The 15084-nt window shown below is 34.0% G+C and overlaps 1 long non-coding RNA gene across 1 annotated transcript in view; it reads right to left on the bottom strand.

The window, feature by feature from the left end:
- LOC141410710 (uncharacterized) overlaps positions 1-15084 on the bottom strand; it is a 115222-nt gene that overhangs the window by 58311 nt on the left and 41827 nt on the right. The window contains exon 2 of the long non-coding RNA XR_012435498.1: positions 2291-2326. This is a non-coding gene — a long non-coding RNA (uncharacterized lncRNA). The remainder of the gene's footprint in view (positions 1-2290; positions 2327-15084) is intronic.

Here is a 15084-nt window from a genome sequence, read left to right as displayed (position 1 = left end):
CATCAGTACTATTCTCTAATGTCCTAGAATTAAATCTTTTAGCTAAGTTCCTTAGTTGCATGTATTTAAAGGGAAAATCAGGAGACAGCTTCTTGCATAAGTGAACATTTATGAAAGCCTACAGAACTGCAGTGTTTTTTTTAGAACATTATGTTGAGACACTACAGGTGCCACCATCACTATGAAGTGTCTGTGATATGCTTTACTCATCTATGTCATGACCTGTTTTTTTGGGAAGCAGCAGAACATCTAAGTCACTGGAGGGTTAAAGAGTGTGGGTGATAGCAGTTAGCCACCACAATGCACCTGTCAGATGTCCAGCTGGCTCACTTGTAACTGAACATAAGGCTGATTGGCTTTCTGCCCAGAGAGTCTAGTGTATCCTGAAGGGTGCCATATTGACAATTATGGATATGTAAAATTATTCACACATTTCAAGTTAAGAGCAACTTATTTTGAGCTCATATCTTTATGCAATTCATTTGATGGCATATGGGGTCATTTTGAAGCCTAGTCCCTAGAGGCAAAAATTACTGCAGCAACCAACTTGTTCTAAATTATTGTTTCTGCTCAAACAGCTTGAAAATTAGTTATCCTTCTAGGGTTTTTTTTTTTTTTTTTCAATCTCTGTGGCTTTCTTCGTTCTAGAATTCAGGTAACTTGTGTTAGATATCTATGAGGTGTACAAATCTGTATTGGCCTCTGCTAAGGCCCAGAAGAGTTGAGTGACAGTCAGGCTTAGACCTCAACATTCAAAAATAGAAATGTTCTTAAAATTCCCCAGAAGATAATGATTTAGAACAGAGTAGAACACAGACTCCTTGGATAGGTTCCATGAGTCCTACAAATCTTCTAACATTGCTGGTAATTTTTGTGTCTATATCTGTAGGTGCATTTTCTTCTGGAAAGGGGTTATAACCTCACTGGAATCTCAAAGGCTTCCATCAACCAAAAAAGGTGAAGAAACCACTCACTGCTTCAGAACAATTTGCGATTTGATCACAGCCTTAAACTTGGTGCTCTGGTCATATCACCTGCAACATTAAGTCCACAGGATGTCAAAAGCCCTGGTGTATCAAACCTACTAGTCTTTCTGCCTCCTGTCCTCTTGCACTACTGCAGCTGAAAGCATTTCCCAAAGTATCCTTCTAGGTGTTGACCAGGGCTTTAAATGATTATTCAGGAAATTAAGAAATAATGTAAATTAATATTACAGTAATAAAAAATAAAAGAATTGATCAGAGCTAGGCCTGATAGTGATTGATAATTTCAGAGGAAACAATAGTATTTATTTAAAAATGATATGTTGCAAAATAATATAACAGCATGAAACTAATGATTAAAATTGTCCTCCTGAAAATCCTGTAATGGAATCCCCAATAAGTTAACAATTTTATGGATTTTACATTGAAGATAAAGTACCATAAAGTATTATTGCCACCTGTAAATTTTCACAATCACAGTAGATAGAGTCATTATTTTGTCCAGCTGTGAAGAAGACTTACGTCTTATTCATTTGAAAGTCTCCTAATCAGTTTCACTTACTGTTTTCTTTAAACAGAACAGAATTTTCTTCTGTATTACCCTATGTCAGAAACTTCTTGGACTTTGAGTCATTTTTATATTTCTTAAGTGCATAAACTGTTTTTAAAATCAGATATTACTAAAATATGTTTATATTTTAGCTATATTCTCATGAGTAAAAGTCATATTGTTATCTGTACAGCACATGCATTTCTAATCATTGACCAGATAAAATGCTAGCTGGCAAATTGTCAGAAGTGTGCCCACCTCTTTCAGGTCAGGTGGTGCCATGGGAAATATGTGTGTAGTAATATGGTGGGATAGTGAGTTTGCAAGAGTTATAAATTGTCTTTTCTTTTTCTTTGTGAATGTCTTCTTGTTATTCAAAGAAATTTTGTTCCTTTCCTACTGACAGTAAACTCATAATATCTAAGATGACGCATATGCTTATTTTAGTTTATGTTACTTCTTATAATAAAATAGATTAAAAGATTACTTCAGACACACATGAACTTCAATTATATTAGAGCTATGTGATTCTTCATAGGCATAAGTTCTGTTAATATTTCTACTTACATGTGTATTTTCCTGAATTTTCCTTATGAATGCTATAATAGGATGTGTTTATACTCTTTATACTTTTGCTACTAATTGTGAGGAGGTTGTTTCCTGCTGATTTAAAAAAGAACCCTCATTATTACTAAATCTTACATAGAAACAACCATCTTTGGTTAAAATTTTTTGCTCAGTGGTGGAGCATGCTTACCTGGCTCATGTGAGGTCCTGGGTTCCACCCCTTGCCCTGGAAAAACAATAACAAGAACAAAAATAAAATAAAACATTACTGAAAATGTATAGAGAAACCCCAAAATGGTAATACTTTGGAATAAGGTGAAAATATAAAATAAAGTACACTATTGTAACTCTACTAATATATACCTCAACATTTATGTTTATTTTTTTCTTAAGTCTATAGAAATAAACTGAATTTTCTTTAATTTTATATTGAGCATAGGGCATTAAATTTGGATTAAATAATATGCTTGTTGCTATTTAAGTACTAGTTTATTACTATCTAAACTTCAATTCCCCCCCAAACCTTGTCATCATAAAAAAAATACTTTATAAACCATTTTTCTCCAGCCAAACTGCCTAGTGTAATATTCCATTATAATTTTCTTTTCATTCTACTTCTTGTCAACATTTAAGTGTTTTAAGTCAAGTTTACACATTTTGTATTGCTTATAATAATGTCAAATTTTTTAAATAAATATATGGTGTATCTTGAACCAAATTCCTTATTAGTTTATTTCTCTTAGCCTTTTAACTAATTATTAATGTATTTTTAAAGGGATTGACTCTAATCACTCATAACATACTGTTGATAATGAAAAAGGCTCTAACTTTGTACATATGTCAGGGAAAAGGCTAAGAAAATTGTGTGAAACAACATATCTGAGGTCATTCTTACATTGTCTTTTCTCATTTGAACTGAAGCAATATTTACGAGGCATAATGAAAAGTTGCCCAAACTACGTGTAAAGTGAAGGTGAACTCCCAGCTCCCCCGTGAGAACCCACATTTTTATCATAGCCTCAATTATAAGAGTTGATGGTTCTCCACTCTTCAGTTTGGACTTTGGCTCACAGCATGAAGCAGCAGTGACAGTATGCTGGTGTCAAGCTCAGACTTGAAAAGACCTCATGTGTTTCTGCTGTATCCAGGGTCTTCCCATCACCCTTAGAACAACATGCCCTGGCTCGTCTATGGATCCACGGTCCACCGACTATATAAGGAGTAAGTACATAGACATGATTTCTCTTGCTCCTACCATGTACCACATCACACAGAAGATTCCAGGTTTTTTGAATATTGCAATGAAACCCTGAAGAGTAGAAGTTCATGGATGAAATCCTGAAGGGTTTCAAGACTTTCTGAGCCAACACCTAACATGGTGCTGTTATGTCAGACTATCTGTATCTCAGAACAAGGGATATTTTGTTTCCTGTTTTCCCAGTTTTATTCTCTGATGGACTAGAGTAGAGATCAAGCAGACCTCTGAAGGGCCAGAGTCTTTTGTGGAAGAACAATCTTTCTAATGAGCTGAATAAACAGTCCATTAAAACAAAAGTTAAGATGTCACCTGATCATTTGCATTTTTTTTTCATTTCAGTAGATCTGTAGATAAAGATAGTAATTATAGTGCTGGAATTTATTAATCCTGATTGTCCTGAGGAGATATTTGTAGCTACCTGATGGAGTCCTAAAAGTACAACTGGCACTTTAGACAATCACTCTGGGACCATTTATTTCTTCCATAATGAAAACTATAATTGGACAATTATATCAACCAGGTCTAGAAATGACATGACAACCAGACATTCACAGTGCTTTGTCAGTATAGATTTGAAATACTTCATATAGTGATCAACACAAATTAGGAAATATTCTGGACAAGGGTGAAGAGTACCATGAATGATTGACAGTAGAGAACAACAACAAACACTGATTATCTTTTCAGGAGTAACTGGTTACAATGATTTAGAGAGTTAATAAGAGTTAAAAAAAACTAACTCTTTTTCTTCAGATAATGGATTACTTACTAACTTTATGCAGCAACAGCCAGATCGGATTTAATGTGGTACATGAGAAACTGGGTTAGAAAGCAATTAACAGAAAAAATAATCACTGCCCCATCTTGATCGTGGCATTCTTCTTTTTTTTTTTTTTTTTTCTGGGTTTTTAAACTCAGGGCCTGCACCTTGAGACACTCTACCAGTCCTTTTTTGTGATGGGTTTTGAGATAGAGTCTTATGAACAATTTGCCCAGGCTGATTCCAAACCGTGATTCTCCTGATCTCTTCCTCATGAATAGCTAGGATTATAGGTGTGAGCCATCAACACCTGACATGTTATTCCTCTTTCTGTGCATGGAGCTCTGACCTCCAGTACCAGAAACTATGTCACTATACCTAATTGCTTCTTGCCCCCAGGTTTGCTCTGCCCGTGTGTGCATCATACCAGAAGAATCAGCAATTTAAGGTCTCTTAGGCATGGAATTTTAGCCAAGGATGAGTAGTGTAGAGGTACCCCAGATCTTTTGCTGCTCAGTGGTCTCACAATGAGATATGTACACTACCCTGATTTACAGACTCCCTCATACCATGCTTTTCACAATTTATTTATTGGTAACTTTGTCTTTAATTAGCTGTCACTCATCTCTCTTACTTCCCACTTATATTGTTTCATGTGATCAACTGTCAAATTAACTATTGTATACAAAACCTTAGCTCAGTTCTCAAGCCAAGATACAAATCTAAAATCCACATTTATCATTCTTTCCTATGCAAATATATTATGCTATTTAAATCTTGTAATATGATATCAGTATTTTGTAAGTCATTTAACATGTGTGGGTATCATTTCATAATTTTGTTCCATCAAGAACTTTAAGGAAGATGCCCTATTGTTTACTATATAGATAAAGAAACTTACTTTAAACTATACACCTACCTATGTAATGCAATGTTATAATGGAAGTGCTAGATTTAGAAATGTTTCTCTTAATCTTGATTTAGATTCTGTTAATTATATTTCTTTTCATCAACTTATCTGCTAATAAAAATGCTTGAGACTTACACAAGTGCATTCACTTTGAACTCTAAAGAGATGTATGTTCCATATGTATTATACATATTTTTAATCATACAAAAGCTGTTCTAAAGAGAGTGGTTTTTATTCATATTTTTAAGAATGAATTTATTTGTTTATAAGAGTCATACATTATGCTTCATATTTGACCTTAGTATATGACAGAATAAGATAGTAAAGTTTTTGGTGTCTTCAAGTTAGTATTTTGAACAGCCTCCAATGGGAAGAACAATGAAGAAAAATAACAACCATGTCTCACATTTGCAAAGAACTTGGAAAACTAGACAGTATTTTCTGCTCATTGTCTCAAACCTCATACTGGCTCTCGAAGTGGGTTTTATTATGGCCGTCTTCTAAAGATCTCCACCAACAAATGAATTATCTATTACTAAATACATTTAAGAAATGCTAAATCAAAACTACTGCAATTAAGATAGAATACTTTTTAGTCTAAAAACACAATGTAAATTTAGCAAAAATTATAGGTAACCTTATAACTTCATATTAAACTCCCACCTCTAACCTCATTCTTTTCCTTAATACAAAAAGGACCTTCAAAAAAATTGGATCCAATGGCTTTGCAGAGAAAAATAAACAAATTTATTTGGTGCAATGACTTTCTATTAACACCACAATTTATATTGCAAACATTTCTTTACATTGGAGTACATATAGTACATATAGGAAGGGGAATAATTAGCTAATGCCATTATCAGTTCAAAAATGGAATGAAAGGGAAATTGCCAACCAATTGATATGAATGAAATATAGCTGGAAAAGATTAATCAGTAAATTTCAACTCAAGAATGTTTATATTTTATTATTATTTTTTTAATCAGTACTGGGGTTTGAAATCAGGGCTTCACATTTGTTAGGCAGATGCTTTGTTGCTTGAGCCAGAACTCCAGCCCTTATTGCTCTGATTATTTTTAGAGGTAAGGACTCACTTTTTTCCAAGTGGTCTGGGTCACAATTTTCCTATTTATGCTTTTGCCATCAGTGGGATGACAGATGTTTGTCACCACACCTAGCTTTTTTCCCTTAAGATGGGGGGGTCTCACAAACTTTTTGCCTAGGCTGGCCTCGAACCAGAATCTTCTCAATCGCAGCATCCCAAATAGCTACATTTCCAGAGTGAGATACTTGAACTTGGTTTATATTCTATTATTTATAAGTAAGCAGCCAATTATTTTTCTATTAACCTATGCAATCAAACATTATTAATGTTTAACTTTTATTCTGATTAAGTTCACCATGTTGAATAACATTTATCACTACTTCCTGAAAAGCCAATCCAATCTAGGCAAATAATAGAGGTAAATTACTTCATCAACAGGCAATTTGATTTTTAAAATCATAAATGATAATTAGGTCACTTAATATCTAAAGTAAATGTCAGATCTGAAGCAGAAGAATTAGTATGGGTTAATAGTTTTTAAGAAAAGTAATTGTCATGCATTTTAAACATCTAAAATAAACTAATTCCTATAAAGTATCTGGTAAAAATTATGAATCACAGTAAACATTCTTAAGCCTTAAAACATGACTCAAGTTGCAGAGTGCTTGCCTAGCATGTGTGTAGCCCTGGGCTCAAACACAAGAAAAGCTTAAAATTTTAAGTAGCTGTATTATGAAATGAAATCTGTTTTTCTCTCTTAACTCTCACTTAAGTAAAGCAATGTGGTTGACCAGCACACACAAAATTTTGGCTGCTTGCTGGGTGGCCTGGAAACTTGATTCCTCAGGTTCCTGAAAGTTGATAGGGCCTAGATTTCCCTGTGTCACATGTTATTTATGTGTTCAGACAGTGAGGTCAATTCTCAGTAAATTTTCTTGCATTTCTGAAATCCCCGTGTGTTCAGGTAAATTTTCTGTTTTCTTGCACTTACCACATTAAGTAAGCAGATTTAATTTCATGACTAAGCTAGCTAGGTTTGCCATTTGAAACAATCAATTATTCCATTTCTTACCATATTCTGACTTGAGAAATTTAAGGGCATTACAATGAATCCATCATATATATATATACATACATACGTATATGTCTGTGTTATTGTCTTTTTTCAGTTATAGATATTTAACTGAGATTACCAATGTATTACTGAGAAAGAGAAATTGAATCACACAATTACTGTCTCTTTGTATAGTTATTCAAATTTATAATAAAATGAAGATAGCTTTAGATGTATTAATAGCATTTAGCAGACAATCTTAACAAGGCCATATTATTTGTGCCTTAAAGCAAATACATAGAATTGTTTTTATTTCTTTTTACAGTCTTGTTTTTCTCCTTTATTTATTCTTAGTTTTGAAGGTGTCTGCTCCATTAATTGAAACCTATTCATTAGCTTTATCCTTTTAGAGGAAGGAAACCATCTTCCAAATGTTATACTGAGTTAATATTAATTTTCAGAGGTTAGCAAGCATCTGCCTTACTGCAACTTGCAGTCTGATGCCACCAATTACTTTACTTACTCCTGCATCTATATTATTCTCATATCAAAAATACAGACTTATTTAGCATATGCGACTTTTTCTACATTATCCCATCGTCTCATATGATACAACAATGTCTTATGTTTCCTAGTTTCTATTTTGTACTTTTGTAAACATGTGTGAAGACACATGCAATAAAGTTAAAGCAAAAAATTATATCATCCATCAAGTTTTCACCAGCTGGTCCACATGTAACAACCAGTTTCATGGCAACTATGCATGACAACCTCATGATTCTTATCATATTTACTTCAATAGTAAGTGCCTAGAATACTTCCTTCATCACTTCCAGTCATATTCTGTGACCGTCTCTGTACCCATCATCTCTGTCAATCATCCCCAAAGGACTGACAAACCTTTGGAGAGAGCTAGAGAAAACAACATGTGAGTCTTTAATAAAAGTTACTCTGTCTCCCATGTCGGAGTGGGCAAAGAGACACAGAAAACTGAGGAGCTGGGATAATTCAAATTCCATCTCACAGAATAAAACATTGCACAGGGAAGGGTCTTCTAATAAACACTTTATTAGTTTAGTTAATATTTATGATCATTGGCTAAAAGAAAGACATATGGAAGCAAGCTCATCCTGGATTTAAGAGAGATGGTTGTTAATCACATTTTACTGGAACAAAAGGTATGTTTCCAAAGCTTCAAAAATTCATCAGGGATACATACATAAAAGATAGAATTTTAGAGGAAAGAACTATTTTGATTTTCCTAAATTTGCTTCTACATTAATGTCAAATCATCACACTAGTTGAAAGATGGGGAAACTATTCTCAGTGCAGTTTTAGACAATTTGACTGACTTTTTAGGTAGTAAGTTCTGAAAACAGAAAATGTTGAAAGCTATGTGACCTGAATTTATTCCACAAAATTTTATTCCCATCTGAAAGAGTGCCTGTGATTTATTCTGTGTCACTGCTGTATCTACACTAATGCACCATTATGCATAGCTGAAGTTTCAGATGTATAACCATCACTCTTCCTGAAGCCAGAAACTTATGATTACGTCAGACATTGTCTGGCATAATCTATTTAGTGGGTGGATTATACCTCTATGCTCTCTGATGAATCTGGAATAATTGCTTATATATTTACTCTTCTTTCTTTAAAAGTTTCTAAAACAAAGAGATTATGCATGCAGAAAGTGTGCAGGGGTTTTGAAGATAACAAATGATATATCGAGCACAGCCTAATGTGGCTTTACTACAGTAGAAACAGTGGTAATAAATCACCTGCCAATGTTGATAATAAAATACTGTGCTGGCCTCCATCAGCCACAAGAGAAAGGTTAAGTGTTATTTCTCACAATAACCATGTGGTCTTCATAGCTGACACCTCCAATATTAAATCCCATCATTATTTTCTATAGAAAACATTTGATCCCATTATTCCTAATGGGACATTTTTTATAAAGAACTACTTTATAAATAGCTAATACCCTTGAAATACCTTCATTCATTTTATGGTTATTTTATCCTATGAAAGTATTTCCCCCCTTTTTAGTATAAAACTAATTTTACATGATGGGTACCTTTGGGAAAGTGAAATTCAGCCCAGTCAATTGTACGTGATCTTTTAATGAGTGCATGGCATATTATCCTTATGTTGGTGTACTGCTACTATAAGCTGTAATTTGAAATAATATGCCCCAATAAACTCAATGATTTATTTTCTAGTTTATTTATTAAATCAAATCTCGACTTTGTCCGTACTGTATTCCAAATGTCTCTTATTTTAGATGTCAACTTCACATCTGGTCCTGCCCATACAACAATTATTTCCCCCATATGCTTTTTGTAAAGAATTAATTGTATCAGAGTTACTTGAAATACATGTCAGTATACAAGGGGAAGACATGATGGTTGTGTCAGGTGATGCACACTTGAAACTTTATTTGTGGAAATGTTGATACATGTACAGTGAATTAAATGCCTGCAGATCCTCCGCAGTGTGGTCACAAAGGAAATCTTACACTAATTATTCATGTTCCTCCCAGATCTGTTCCACCTCTACTATTCATTGGAACATTGTGTGCGCTTACTTCTGAAAGATGTCAAATCAGATGCCTGGTTGTGGTCTCATAATAGCTTCCCTGCTAAAATGGCCATATGACTTCCTTTCTGTGGTTCCTGTGTTCTAAAAGAACCCATTTTAATTAAAATCTTCCAGTATTAGTGCTCTCAAGATTTTTCAAAATTAATTTGTCTCTAAGACTCATCCAACAACCAATCTTCAAGATGTGAGAGTGACTCTGGGTAAGGCGTGGAAGTAGAGAGAATGTCTTCTTGAACAATTCATTACACATTGTTACCTGGGCACCAAAAGCAGCATTGCCTGTGGCACACACACACACACACACACACACACACACACACTTATACATTGGCACCAGCACTGATTTTCTGTACAACTCCATCAAGGCTTTCCTCTTAGAAGGCACTTTTTTTTAAAATAAAGCCATCTTCTAGTCATACATGCTTTGAAATCTTCATACACATTTTTCTGAACATGGAGTTAAAGATTTACTCTGGGAACCAAACTTGAGAATACAGTCATTGCTTTCTGCTACAGGACTGTCAGCAACTTAAGAGCAAATGCTGCTATCTTTCATTCTCACAGCTGTATCCCCAGAACAATTCTTGGCATAGAGTAAGCTATATCCCCAGGGTAGTTTCTGGCAAAAGTCTTTGCTTTTGTTTGCTTCCTGGGCTAAAATGGCAAAGATAAAATCCATCTTAATCCCTGCTGTATCCTCAGCATAGCCCTGGCATTAAGTACCTTCAATGGAATATGTGAATAAATGAAGGACGGTGTGGGTGGGTCTTCAAAAGTGGATCAATTTATGCAAGAACGTAACTTAATATGCTGCTGCCTCACGCAAATCTCCAAACGCTCCACATACTCCAAGTTGTGGCTTTTCGATTTTAAGGCTTCTTCATGAAATTTTGAATATGGAGGGTCATTTATGTGCTTTTAGGATGAAAGTACATCTTTATGTCATAAGTAAGGCACAAAGAATATTTTATCCTGTAAACTAGAGCCCGTTTTGCTAAACATCATAAGGAGCTTATCATTTTTTCGCAGAATATGGGTTTGCACAAATATATAAACAGGTAAAAAAGAGAACTGTTTTGTCCTTACTGTATTACCCTGCAGTTGTCTTAGAGTTGGAGCCTATTACCAATTGCTAATTGAGAATGTTTATCCTTCTTTTAATGGTTTCATTTTATGTATTCCTGTATAATGTTCTTATTCTAGTAATCACATATTTGGATAATTTGATAAAGTGAGATGAGTGAATTTCTGGGCTGGAATTCCAAACTTTGTGCTTTAGTTTAGGCATACAAAGCTTAAAAAGTGAGCAAATATTTGTTTGTTGTTCAGACTCAAAGGTACCAAGAACCATTTCAAAATATCTTCCATGTTAAAACTACACCATTTTTCAAGTTAAAATGAGGTCATGAGGGTGGTCCTAATAAAAAAAAAACTATACCATTTTATCTTCAGAGTCATCTTAAACTTTTAAAAATAAACACTTTCAATATTTAGCTTAACTTAAAATTTATTTTTAAATTAGTGCATAATAATTATTCATATTTATGGGATTCAGTGTGACTTTTTTGAGGTACTGAGGTTTGAACTCAGGGCCTTGTGCTTGCTAGGCAGGTGCTCTACCACTTGAGCCACTCCACCAGCCCTAGTGTGGGCAGTGTATAATAATGAAGTCAACATGAATGAAATGGGTCTGTTAGCTACAGACCCCTTGGCTATGCAATATAGCATTGACTTCTTCTTCTGTCACTACTCAAATAACGAGGACATGGAGAAAGAAGGTGAATCTCTCTATCTATCAGTCTATCTATCATGTATCCATCCATCTCTATGTATGTGTGTATGTGTAATGGCATAAAACAGAGCCATAAAAAGGATGAAACCCTGTCATTGGCAGCAACAAGAATGAGCATGGAGCTCCTTGTATTAAGTGAACTAGGTCAGAGGCAATAGAAATACTGCACCTTCTCACTCATAAGTAGAATCCTAAAAAGCTCATTTCCTAGAAATAGGAAGCAGAATATTTGTTAGAGGATGGGTAATATATGGGGGAGAAAATGGGGAGAAATTAATGGCCAAAACTAATACTTTCAAAATTTTTAGATTTTACTATAAAACAATAATTTCCTTTCAAATTTCTTAGCATAAACCTAAGCTTCTCCATAACCAGGATTTTTTTTAGCCTGCCTGCCCCTAATTATCATCATTATGTTTGCTTTCATATGTTGTAATTTGCTAAACATTGCAAAACCAATTTGTGTACATATTCATAATATACAATTTTGTCCAGAGACAGTGCTCTATACTAACTCACACCTGGGCCTTTGCCTTCACTATCATTGAATTTATTCGAGATTTCAAAATACACATGGCTTTTGTTATAAGGCTTTTTGTTATAAGGAGTCCTTTAGTTGTCCTAATATTTCAATGTTAAATAAAGTCTCTCTTCCACAGTACACACCAGTTTGATGTGCATTTCTCACAATTTCACACACATGGTGCTGTGCATCTTTATGGAGAGACTAGAGGGAGTATAGGAACAAGGAAAACACAAATAGAACAATAGAAGAAAACTTTCCAGAAATGCATAAGTAAAAAGATGTTCAGAATAACTACTAAGTGTGAAAAATAGACATGATTTTAGTTATATCCTTACAAAATTTCATTAAAACTTTACCCAATATGCTTCACAAAAATTATTTTAAAATCAAAAGAAGGAAAAATTATTTCTCACAGAGAAGGTATGTTATCTACAAATTAATAGGAATTATTCTCCTGATATCTTAACATTGATGAGAAAAAACATTGTAGCAAAGTTTTCAATATTCTGAGAAAACATTATTTTGAAAATACATTATTGTATCTAACTAAATGATGCCCACGATGGCGGTAAAATAGACATTTTTAATTAAGTAAGGTCTGACAGAGTTGGTCTGGCAAGGACGTTCCCAGGTAACAGCAATAACAAAAAGATATTTTGATTTTCAGTGCTGGAGACCAAGTCCTTGGTACTGGGCATATACTTTGCCACCAGACTATACCCCAGCCCATGTTATTCAAATTTTTCAATGTTCTCATCATGAACAAATAATAAATGTTTGAGATGACAGATAAGTAAGTATCTTGAGTGATCAATACCTCATGTATGAATGAATAAAAACAACACACTGCATCCCATAAATATGCAGTTATAATGTCCCATACAAACATTTTTGGACTGTGTATCAAACCCAGAGCCTTCTACATGCTTTGCAAGTGATCTATCATTGAGCTACACCCTTGCTCCTTCAGTTTTTGAGATAGAATTTCTCTACGTAGGCCAGACTGACCTTGAATTCAGGACCATCAGATGTGAACCTCCATGCCTAGCTAATTTTTGTCAATTTAAAACAATTAATAATTTTCCTAGATGTTGTATCTCTATTGCTTTCTTCTTTGTTTCAATTACACTTCAGATTACTTCAATATTTCATTTTTAAATACTTTAGAAAATAACTTTACATTTTCTAATTTCTAGAAAAATAAAACATAGGAAATGGGAGATACTCAATACATGTTATTACATAGATCCACTAATTAAAAGCAATAATATTTACCTATTCATTAACTATGGTACTATTTCATCTATAAAATCATGAATTTGGCAATTTTTTTTGCTAAAAGTTGTATTTTCGGAAACTTTCTCCTATTAGTAAACGCAGAAATATCTTTTAGTTATTCGTGTAATTTAATTAATGGAGTAATGCCACATTTAGTCATTTACCACCAATTAACTGAGGTTGCGTCTTGACTTTTTGTTATTATGAGAATTACTTAATGAAAATATTCATTATTTTTTTTGCATTTTTGGAAAATATTTCTACTGCAGTCAAATTTTTGTATTTCACTGTGCATACATTGTATTTCGGATGGGCATTACCTAATCAGTCTTCAAACATGTCAATGTTGCCTTCCTCACAGTGGTAGTAAGTGACCTTTTATTTTATAGTATAGAGCTCCTCTTTAATTTCTTCAGTAGCATTCTGTATTATTCTAAAATACAAAATATTCACAAAATTAATCCAGTAGTTACTTGCATATTGTTCAATGTTGGGAACTTGGGATGCATTAAGATAAACAATAAAAAGAATTTGAGGCACAGTTTACTTACAAAAGTTTGGTCAGATTTCTTAAAAACTAACAGCAGTTGTTAAATCACCCTAGCAGTTCCACCAATGGAATGACCTCATTTACATATGTCGTACAACACAAGATCAGACAGGGCAATTTTTTAAACTACAGTGAGAACATGGCTATAGAGTATGGCTATCATAGTTGGTGGAAGATTACAACTATGGCCAACCTGCAACCTCGTGGGATGGGAGCTGAGTTGGGGATGGATGCTATCATCTATAGTCGTTCTACAGTATCCTGGTATTTTATCTCCTCAACCAAACCAGAAGTCCTGGGACAAGAGGTCCCAGTCATGTCTTTGTAAATATCTTCTTTCTAGGCAGAGAGCAGGGTGGAGAAAGATGAAAACTGGATTTAAAGTGACAAAAGAAGAATGCTTAGAAAATCTGAAAAACTCAGAAAACATTTTCCTGGACCTATAGTATTTATAAAATCACAGGCATAAAATGAACCATTTTTGTTCATTGAGAAGACATAGAAATAACATATAAAGGTCACAATATGACAACTGCACAGTTACCATAACGGCTAAAGTTAAAGGCTTTCCTTCCAAGTATGTCAAAGTGATGTCTGTATTCCCATGCTCATTGTAGCATTATTCCTGTTTCTCAAGATGGGGAATCCATCAATAGGTGAATAGATCAATAGGTGAATGTGATACATATACACAGTGAAATACTACTTATCCTTCAGGAAGGAAACCTTGTCATTTGTGACAACACAGATGAACCTGAAGGACATTATACAAAATAAGAGAATCAAGACACAGAATCTAAATCCCAAATGGTTTCACGAATGTGAGGAGTCTAAGAAAGTCAAGCCTGGAGGAGTGGAATGATGATTACCAGAGTCTGGCTCTAAAGGAAGCGATAAGGAGAAGATGACTAAAAGGTACAAATTCCAGCTAAACAGGAAGTAAGTTTTCAAGACCTATTAATGGACCATAATTAATAACAATGTATTGTATGCTTCAAAATTGCTAAAATGATAGATTTAAAATGTTCTCACTGCAAAAATATGTGAGGTGATGAATGAATTAAATAGCCTGAAATAATGATTCTACAGTGTGTGCATATGTCAAAATATCAAACTATCCCCCATAAATGTATGTGCTTAGTATTTATTAATTAAAACAAATTTAAATAAAAATAAAATGAATCAATAGATACATAACATAAAGACA

Source organism: Castor canadensis, chromosome 9 (genome assembly GCF_047511655.1).
Source record: "Castor canadensis chromosome 9, mCasCan1.hap1v2, whole genome shotgun sequence".
In the NCBI taxonomy this organism is placed as follows: domain Eukaryota; kingdom Metazoa; phylum Chordata; class Mammalia; order Rodentia; family Castoridae; genus Castor; species Castor canadensis.
This window is presented reverse-complemented; position numbering and strand designations above follow the sequence as displayed.